Genomic DNA, 9,309 nt, shown 5'->3' on the forward strand with positions numbered 1-9,309 from the left:
TCCATTTTGAACTGTTCTGCCTGCGGCTATGGAATCCTGACCTGTTCACCGGACGTACTACCTGTCCAAGACCTGCTGTTTTCAACTCTCTATAGACAGCAGGAGTGGTAGAGATACTCTTAATGATCGGCTATGAAAAGCCAACTGACATTTACTCCTGAGGTGCTGACTTGCTGCACCCTTGACAACTACTGTGATTATTATTATTTGACCATGCTGCTCATTTATGAACATTTGAACATCTTGGCCATGTTCTGTTATAATCTCCACCCGGCACAGCCAGAAGAGGACTGGCCACCCCTCATAGCCTGGTTCCTCTCTAGGTTTCTTCCTAGGTTTTTGCCTTTCTAGGGAGTTTTTCCTAGCCACAGTGCTTCTACACCTGCATTGCTTGCTGTTTGGGATTTTAGGCTGGGTTTCTGTACAGCACTTTGAGATATCAGCTGATGTACGAAGGGCTATATAAATACAATTGATTTGATTTTGATTTGAGTAATAACACAACCCTAACAGAACAGTTGAGTAATAACACAACTTTAACAGAACTGTTGAGTAATAACACAACTCTAACACAACAATGATCAATATATCTTCATGTCTCATAGATTCCCATTGATTGGAAATACTTGGTTGCATCATTATTAAAGGTTAGCCCTGCTACAAAGACCAACTCTGTTCAATTACAAAGAAGATTGGGCAAGCGAGGAGATTCATGCTCACTATTCAATATATATTTTGGTAATGTGGTTTAGACGTTCCTGAAAATCTGTAAATATAACAACTAAAAACATAAGGGATGGAGAACCTCTAACCCCAGTTTTACAGGTCTTGGTATGGGTAGTCTGACAGACCATTTGTGGATAAAGAGCTCTCTGTTTTCTCCCTATCTCTGTAGACCTAGATTCTTGTTATCTTTGTTTCAAGGTCAATGCTGCAACCTATAGCAAAGTAACTAGTGTTGTTTCATTGGAAATAAAGACTGCATTGAAACACAAATTAAACACAAATTAAACAAAACTCCTCTTTATCTCTACTAACAGTCTCATTCCTTGACTCAAGCACACACCCTCATACCCACACCTTCATACATCCACATACCCACACCCTCATACCCACATCAAAATACCCACTCTCATACACCCTCATACTCCCACCCTCATACCCACACCCACACACTCACACCCTCATACCCACACTCCCACACTCACACCCTCATACTCACACCCTCATACCCACACCCTCATACTCACACCCTCATACCTACACCCATACACCCTCATACCCACAGTCTCATACCCACAGTATCATACCCACAGTCTCAAGCACACAGCCTCATACCCACACCCTGATACCCACACCCTCATACATCCACATACCCACACCCTCATACCCACATCAAAATACCCACTCTTATACACCCTCATACTCACACCCTCATACACACACACACACACACCCTCATACCCACACTCCCACACTCACACCCTCATACTCACACCTTCATACCCACACCCTCATACTTACACCCTCACACCCACACACCCTCATACCCACACCCTCATACCCACAGTCTCATACCCACAGTCTCATACCCACAGTCTCAAGCACACAGCCTCATAGCCACACCCTCATACCCACACTCCCACACTCACACCCTCATACCCACACCCACACCCTCATACTAACACCCTCACACCCACACCCACACACCCTCATACCCACACCCTCATACCCACATTCTCATACCCACAGTCTCAAGCACACAGCCTCATAGCCACACCCTCATACCCACACCCTCATACCCACATCAAAATACCCACTCTCATACACCCTCATACTCCCACCCTCACACCCACACACCCACACACTCACACTCTCATACCCACACTCCCACACCCACACCCTCATACTCACACCCTCATACCCACACCCACACACCCTCATACCCACACCCTTATACCCACAGTCTCATACCCACAGTCTCAAGCACACAGCCTTATAGCCACACCCTCATACCCACACCCTCATACATCCACATACCCACACCCTCATACCCACATCAAAATACCCACTCTTATACACCCACACACCCACACCCTCATACCCACACTCCCACACGCACACCCTCATACTCACACCCACACCCACACACCCTCATACCCACACCCTCATACCCACAGTTTCATACCCACAGTCTCTAGCACACAGCCTCATAGCCACAGCCTCATACCCATACCCTCAAGCACACACCCGCATAACCTGAAGAGCTCTATATCACCAGCGAGCATTGTCATGTACTGGGTGTCCATAGTTATCAGAGTGTCATTGATTTTGTGGAGATGTGGTAAACTTTGGTTATTTATCTCCATGGCCTAATTAAAGATTCAGAAGGGACCTTGTCTCTGTGTTGATGTTGTGTCCCAGGGGGTTGTGCAATTCTGCTAACAAACAGGATCAGCCAGGATGCTGAAGTGGCACTCCACTGCTGGCATCCATGCTGATGGGGGTCGCTTCCTTCATCTGACCTCTGTGAGCTAACTGTACCTCAATGTCTAGGACTCCACACGACCTAGAAATTAACTCACCAATTTACGTATGCATATGGCACATCCCAGCTGTCAATTTATGCCAATGCCCCTCGAATTAGCCATGGAAAACAATTAATTTTCTCAGAGAGTTGATTAGGAGTTTTCACAATGACCCTTACCACAATCTTTTGTGTCAGAACACTAGCTGACTTTGTGGGTAGTGAGGCAGAGGCATGGATAGAATTCAAGTGGAAGTGTGCCCAAGATTAAAACAAGGTCTTGCAAATGTAGCTAATATTCCAGCAAGTAATCACTTGAGTTGGTTAGTTCATTGATCTGACAGTTGTGGTTTGCATGTCTTTCTTTTCGCAACTGTTTGCAGAAATGTACCTGCCGTAGGACAGTTAGGGCAAATTGTAGAGAATTATTACATGTTTTTATTGTAAAAAAAAATGGGCCTGATAAGAAATGTTATTATGATTTCTCTGGCTAATGGCCTGCTGTCCAATTTCACAGACACCGGCCCAGAGTATTTTAGTGGACTGGCCCATTTCGCTCTGATGGACTGGTATGTCAGAAATTCCCCAGACGATTTATGGTACCAGTTCTGTCTGTTTGTGTATCAATAGTTGGATGTAATGAAGTTCAAAATAAACAAGTAGTTGGCTACTAAAAGTAATACTACTTAATTATTTTATTTAGTTTCTGGATGGATCTATACAGTGTCGTGTCTTTGGCTATGCCGGATTAAGTGATATGACATGCTATTCTATAAAATAATTTATCCGTAATTAATATTACCTGATTGAGCTAATCATGTAAATGTAAATAACTAGAGAGTCGGGGCACCACAAAATAATATTTATAGAGCTGTTATCTTCCGAATAAACTCTTAAAGACCTAGTAATATTTTACATCAATAGCAGTCAATATTAATCCTCATCTTAATTCAGTCTCATCTGAAAGTTGTAAATTCTTGGTTATCTTCACGAACCCTGGCTAACAAGTTGAATCAGCAATCCAAAATTGGGTTTAATTATTTATTTACTAAATACCTAACTAATCACACAGAATTACACACACACACATAATTAATCATAACTTGATTACAAATTACGTCATAAAGGAAAACGTCCCTTGCGGGAGAAACAGATATGACAGCTTGTTACACAAAAGAAAAGGGCTGGGTTTGAGTGAAAGAGCGGGAAGACTGAGGAACAAAGGGAAGAAGCTGTGCTATCGTAAATACAGTATCTTATGCATTCTAAATTACCGCCCATTTGGAAAAGGAAAATGCAATCAATATTTACTCTGAGCTGCTCTTCAGTAGGTTGGTGGTAGATGGAAGAGCGTTTTGCCAAACCAAGTCCTTTGTCCTTTGAAGAAGGTGGTCAATTGCGTACGTTGTAGTAACGTCGTTGTGTGATAGACAGGATACTCTGTCTGTTCCTTCCTAACCCTTGTTTGCAGTTGCTGTTGCTAACTCAACGGCTAGGAGGTATCACTTCTGTAGTGAATAAGAGTTCAAAGTTCATACCATTCGCAACCAAAGCTCACGCTGATGTTGGCTTCGTTCTGTAGTTATTATCTGAACCATTCTGACATCGGACCGTCGTCCTCACATCCTCGGAACAGGTTACATTGTCGTCAAGGCTTTATATAGGAAGGGAGAGGAGGGCGTGTTTGAAAAGTTTTATAGCCTATGATTGAGCATAGCCCTAACCTTATGAAAACCCAAATCTCACATTTTAGAAGCTAAAATCACATTTCATCCCATCACAAATAATTTCATATTCAAACATTTAAATTGAACAACAATTTCATGTGAATCCTATAACTCTGATGTGTAGACTTTCCACTGTAGAGTTTATGTCATCTTATCATTGATGAGAATGTCTCAGATGACAACTGAACTGACATCATATTCATTAAGTACAGTACCACCGCATATGTTCAATTGGTCGGATTACCAGAATATAGTTAATTTCCCCCCACCTTCCCAGAATCTCTATGTTAACCAAAGGGGTTTGCAAATGTAACATCAGTAGGGTAGAGAGAGGAAAAACGGGGGAAGAGGTATTTATATCTGTCATAGACCTACCCCCAGGCCAACGTCATGACAACAGTTTCCCTGTAAATCTCTTTTTCTTCTTATGACATAAACCTAACATAACGAGGGACTTTAAAATACATCTCTAAATTCGGCCTGGCGTGCTGTACTTTGGATGGCATCTTCAGCATGACAGTAACAGCCTATTGCTCTGCTATCTGCTGAAGTTAAGTGGCAGCTCTGGAATAAGCCTCTTGCCAAGTGTTAAGTAGAAATCAAGACACCTTTCGACAGCCTCCTCATACATTTAGTTGCTTCTGCGTCTCAACTACAATTAAAGCCTCCGTTAGATCAGCTACAAGCATGTCAGGTTGACATTCCTATGATTAAGTAAAGCTATTGTTATGTAAGTTGTTAAATTTTCCTTTTTTGATTTGTTAAAAGATAAGTTCAATGGAAATAGTTTTCAAGGTAAAATCTTGAAGTGATTGCTAACGATAAGTATGAATGCAGTATTCTTTGTGAAGGGTTCTTTCTCTTCTCAATCTATTTTCTGCACAATTCTTTTACCTCTTTTGTATCCCATAAAGCAGTCATACCCACAAAGGAGTTAAAACCTTTATTTTTTGTCAGGAGAGAAGCAAACGTCTCTTTTGTACGGTGTGCAGTGCTGCAGAGCAAAAAGCAATTTGGAATTACAGAAGCCCAGACACTGATTAGCATTGGTAGGTTGGCTAAAAATGACTTTTTAATGACCAAAACATCACATATTTATGATTTTCTGTTTGCAGCATATTTTTTAATGAATTTTCTGTCCTGAAATTGCAAGTAAATAGTGAGCATGTTTGTGTATGTACGTGTGTGCGTGTGTGAATGTGTGTGTGTCTGTGTGTATGTATGTATGTTTGTGAAGTTAGTAATGATAATAGACTTTTGCCACTATATATTCAGTCAAATAACTGACCAGTCGTGTTACGTAATGTCCCCACTGACTGAGGATCTTTTGGTTGTATCTTTTGCTGTCCCATGTCTCTCAGACCCAGCAACGCTCTGTAGGGAGACAATCACAGTCTATCTCTGGCTCACTAACCTTCCTCATTGTTTTTCAACTGTTCAACTGACTTCCAGTGGACCTGCCAGTATTCCTAGATGAATCTGGCAGAGATTCCAGCTCTGTAGATGTTGAAGCACCAACTGCTCTCAACAGCTGTTCTGGCCCGTGACACTCAGGAGGGAGACAATTCCAGCAGAAATGTCATAGAGATGATGGCGGGGGATTTGCCTGTAAAATGACTGTGTCCCGGTAAATCCAGAAACCCGATGAGATTTAAATATTTACCATCAATAATGTAGGTCCTAAACAGTGGATATTCAACGCTATCAAATAGTTTGGACCAGCATCTAATAAAGCAGCTGTCGCCGTGGAGATGTATCTGGCTGAAGCACAGTGTTGGGGAACAAGTCTTGTCTCCTGATGGATTTCTAAGAGGTTCTCTGGTGGAGATGAAATTGGCTATTCACTCTGGGGACTGAATGTTGGAGAGGCCACACCGGGCAAATGACGGGCAGACATCTGTGTGCATTTTATCAGCATTATGCAGGGTAAAGCATCCAAAGTGTACATCTGGGGCTGTGCTCAGCCTTATAGAAAATTATAAAAGGGAGTTGTGCTGATATTCCAAAACCATATTTACTGTGCAGGTAACATGTAGAAATACTGAATAAGTGAAAGGTTAGGTTTAGTCTAAACCTATTAAAAATAAATCTCAAGTTAAACTGACAAATACGGCTTAACAATGGTTTAGAACAGATGTCCTGGAACATAATACACATTTCCTTTACTTTAAGGTTATTGTGAATTCCGATTAGTTCATATTCTCGCTACACACATTTTCAGTGTGCACAAACCCATTTTGGTGCTGGTTGATTAGCTCTACAAAGCCCACAGCACAATCATCCCCTGACTCTCCATGTCTCTCAAAGCAGCAAACCAGTAAACTGAAGTTAGTAAGCTTCCCTTTACCCAATTCTCATTATTCATTTGAGCTCCCCCAGAGAAACAAACACTGCCAGAGGACAACGCAGCTGGAGCATCAACAGCCAGAGGGTACAACCATTATTCTGAAGCCCAACTAACACCTCGGGCAGCACAGTGTGGGTTCCCTGTGGAAACTGCTAAACACGTTCTGTTGGCACAGTGTGTTATACCATTTCATTGTATGGTGAGGCTGATAGAGCAGAGGACATCTGACACGAAGAGGATTGAGAAGAATCATTCTTCTCCGCTAACGCTTCAAGAAAATAGTTTTCCTTTTGCACAGGGTAAAAATGTCAGATAGATCTCAAATTTGGGATGAGATTGAGTTGTCAACAAATGGGAATTTAATTTGAAATAAATCACATTTTGTAACTTCATCAATGATTTGTGAAATCTAGGTTAGATGTATGTTTACGTTGATGACTCGTTCACCTGTGGGTGTGCCACAGGGTTCAATTCTCGGGCCGACTCTTTTCTCTGTATACATCAATGACGTCGCTCTTGCTGCTGGTGATTCTCTGATACACCTCTACGCAGACGATACCATTCTGTATACTTCTGGCTCTTATTTGGACACTGTGTTAACTAACCTCCAGATGAGCTTCAATGCCATTCAACTCTCCTTCCGTGGCCTCCAACTGCTCTTAAATGCCAGCAGCATACCACCCTGCATACCACTGCTGGCTTGCTTCTGAAGCTAAGCAGGGTTGGTCCTGGACATCCCATCACTACACAAAAGCCGCGGCCCTTGCAGAGCAAGGGGAATAACTACTCCAAGTCTCAGAGCGAGTGATGTTTGAAATGCTATTAGCGTGCACCCCGCTAACTAGCTAGCCATTTCACATCGGTTACACCAGCCATTAGGCTGATAAGCTTGAAGCACAGCGCTGTGCTTGCGAAGAGCTGCTGGCAAAGCGCACAAAAGTGATGTTTGAATTAATGCTTACGAGCCTGCTGCTGCCTACCATTGCTCAGTCAGACTGCTCTATCAAATCATAGACTTAATTATAACATAACACACAGAAATACGAGCCTTTGTTCATTAATATGGTCGAATCCGGAAACTATAAGTTTGAAAACAAAACGTTTATTATTTCAGTGAAATACGGAACCGTTCGGTATATTTATCCTTAAGTCTAAATATTCTTGTTACATTGCACAACCTTCAATGTTATGTCAAAATTGCCAGCAGCATACCACCCTGCATACCACTGATGGCCTGCTTCTGAAGCAGGGTTGGTCCTGGTCAGTTCCTGGATGGGAGACCAGATGCTGCTGGAAGTGGTGTAGGAGGCACTCTTTCCTCTCGTCTAAAAAAATATATATCCTAATGCCCCTGGGCAGTGATTGGGGACACTGCCCTGTGTAGGGTGCCGTCTTTCGTAAGGGACGTTAAACGGGTGTCCTGACTCTCTGAGGTCATTAAAGATCCCATGGCACTTATCGTAAGAGTAGGGGTGTTAACCCCGGTGTCCTGGCTAAATTCCCAATCTGACCCTCAAACCATCATGGTCAATAATCCCCAATTACAATTGGCTCATTAATCCCCCTCCTCTCCCCTGTAACTATTCCCCAGGTCGTTGCTGCAAATGGGAAAATAGCCTCCAACACTCTACTCAGCAAATTGGATGCAATCTATCACAGTGCCATCCGTTTTGTCACCAAATCCCCATATACTACCCACCACTGCGACCTGTACGCTCTCGTTGGCTGGCCCTCGCTTCATATTTGTCACCAAACCCACTGGCTCCAGGTCATCTAGGTCTCTGCTAGGTAAAGCCCAGCTCACTGGTCACCATAGCAGCACCCACCCGTAGCATGCACTCCAGCAGGTATATTTCACACGTCACCCCCAAAGCCAACTCCTCATTTGGCCGCCTTTCCTTACAGTTCTCTGCTGCCAATGACTGGAACGAATTGAAAAATCACTGAAGCTGGAGACTCATATCTCATTCACTAACTTTAAGTACCAACTGTCAGAGCAGCTCACAGATCACTGCACCTGTACATAGCCCATCTGTAAATAGCCCATCCAACTACCTCATCCCCATACTGTTATTTATTTATTTATTTTTTTGCTCCTTTGCAACCCAGTATCTCCACTTGCACATTCATCTTCTGCACATCTATCACTCCAGTCTCTATCACTCCAGTGTTTAATTGCTAAATTGTCCTTATTTCGCTACTATTGCACACACTGTATATATACTTTTTTTCTATTGTGCTATTGACTGTATGTTTTGTTTATTCCATGTGTGAATCTGTGTTGTTGGTTGTGTCGCACTGCTTTGCTTTATCTTGGCCAGGTCACAGTTGTAAATAAGAACTTGTTCTCAACTAGCCTACCTGGTTAAATAAAGATGACTAATTCAATCAACAAGTCACGTCGATGACTCATTCAATCAATAAGTCACGTAGATGACTCATTCAATCAATCAGTCACGTCGATGACTCATTCAATCAACCAGTCACGTAGATGACTCATTCAATCAACCAGTCACGTCGATGATTCATTCAATCAACCAGTCAGGTTGATGACTCATTCAATCAATCAGTCACGTCGATGACTCATTCAATCAACTAGTCATGTAGATTACTCATTCAATCAATCAGTCACGTCGATGACTCATTCAATCAATCATTCACGTCGATGACTCATTCAATCAATTAGTCAGGTTGATGACTCATCCAAT

Source organism: Oncorhynchus mykiss, chromosome 22, assembly GCF_057628025.1.
Source record: "Oncorhynchus mykiss isolate SJ-2025 chromosome 22, ASM5762802v1, whole genome shotgun sequence".
In the NCBI taxonomy this organism is placed as follows: domain Eukaryota; kingdom Metazoa; phylum Chordata; class Actinopteri; order Salmoniformes; family Salmonidae; genus Oncorhynchus; species Oncorhynchus mykiss.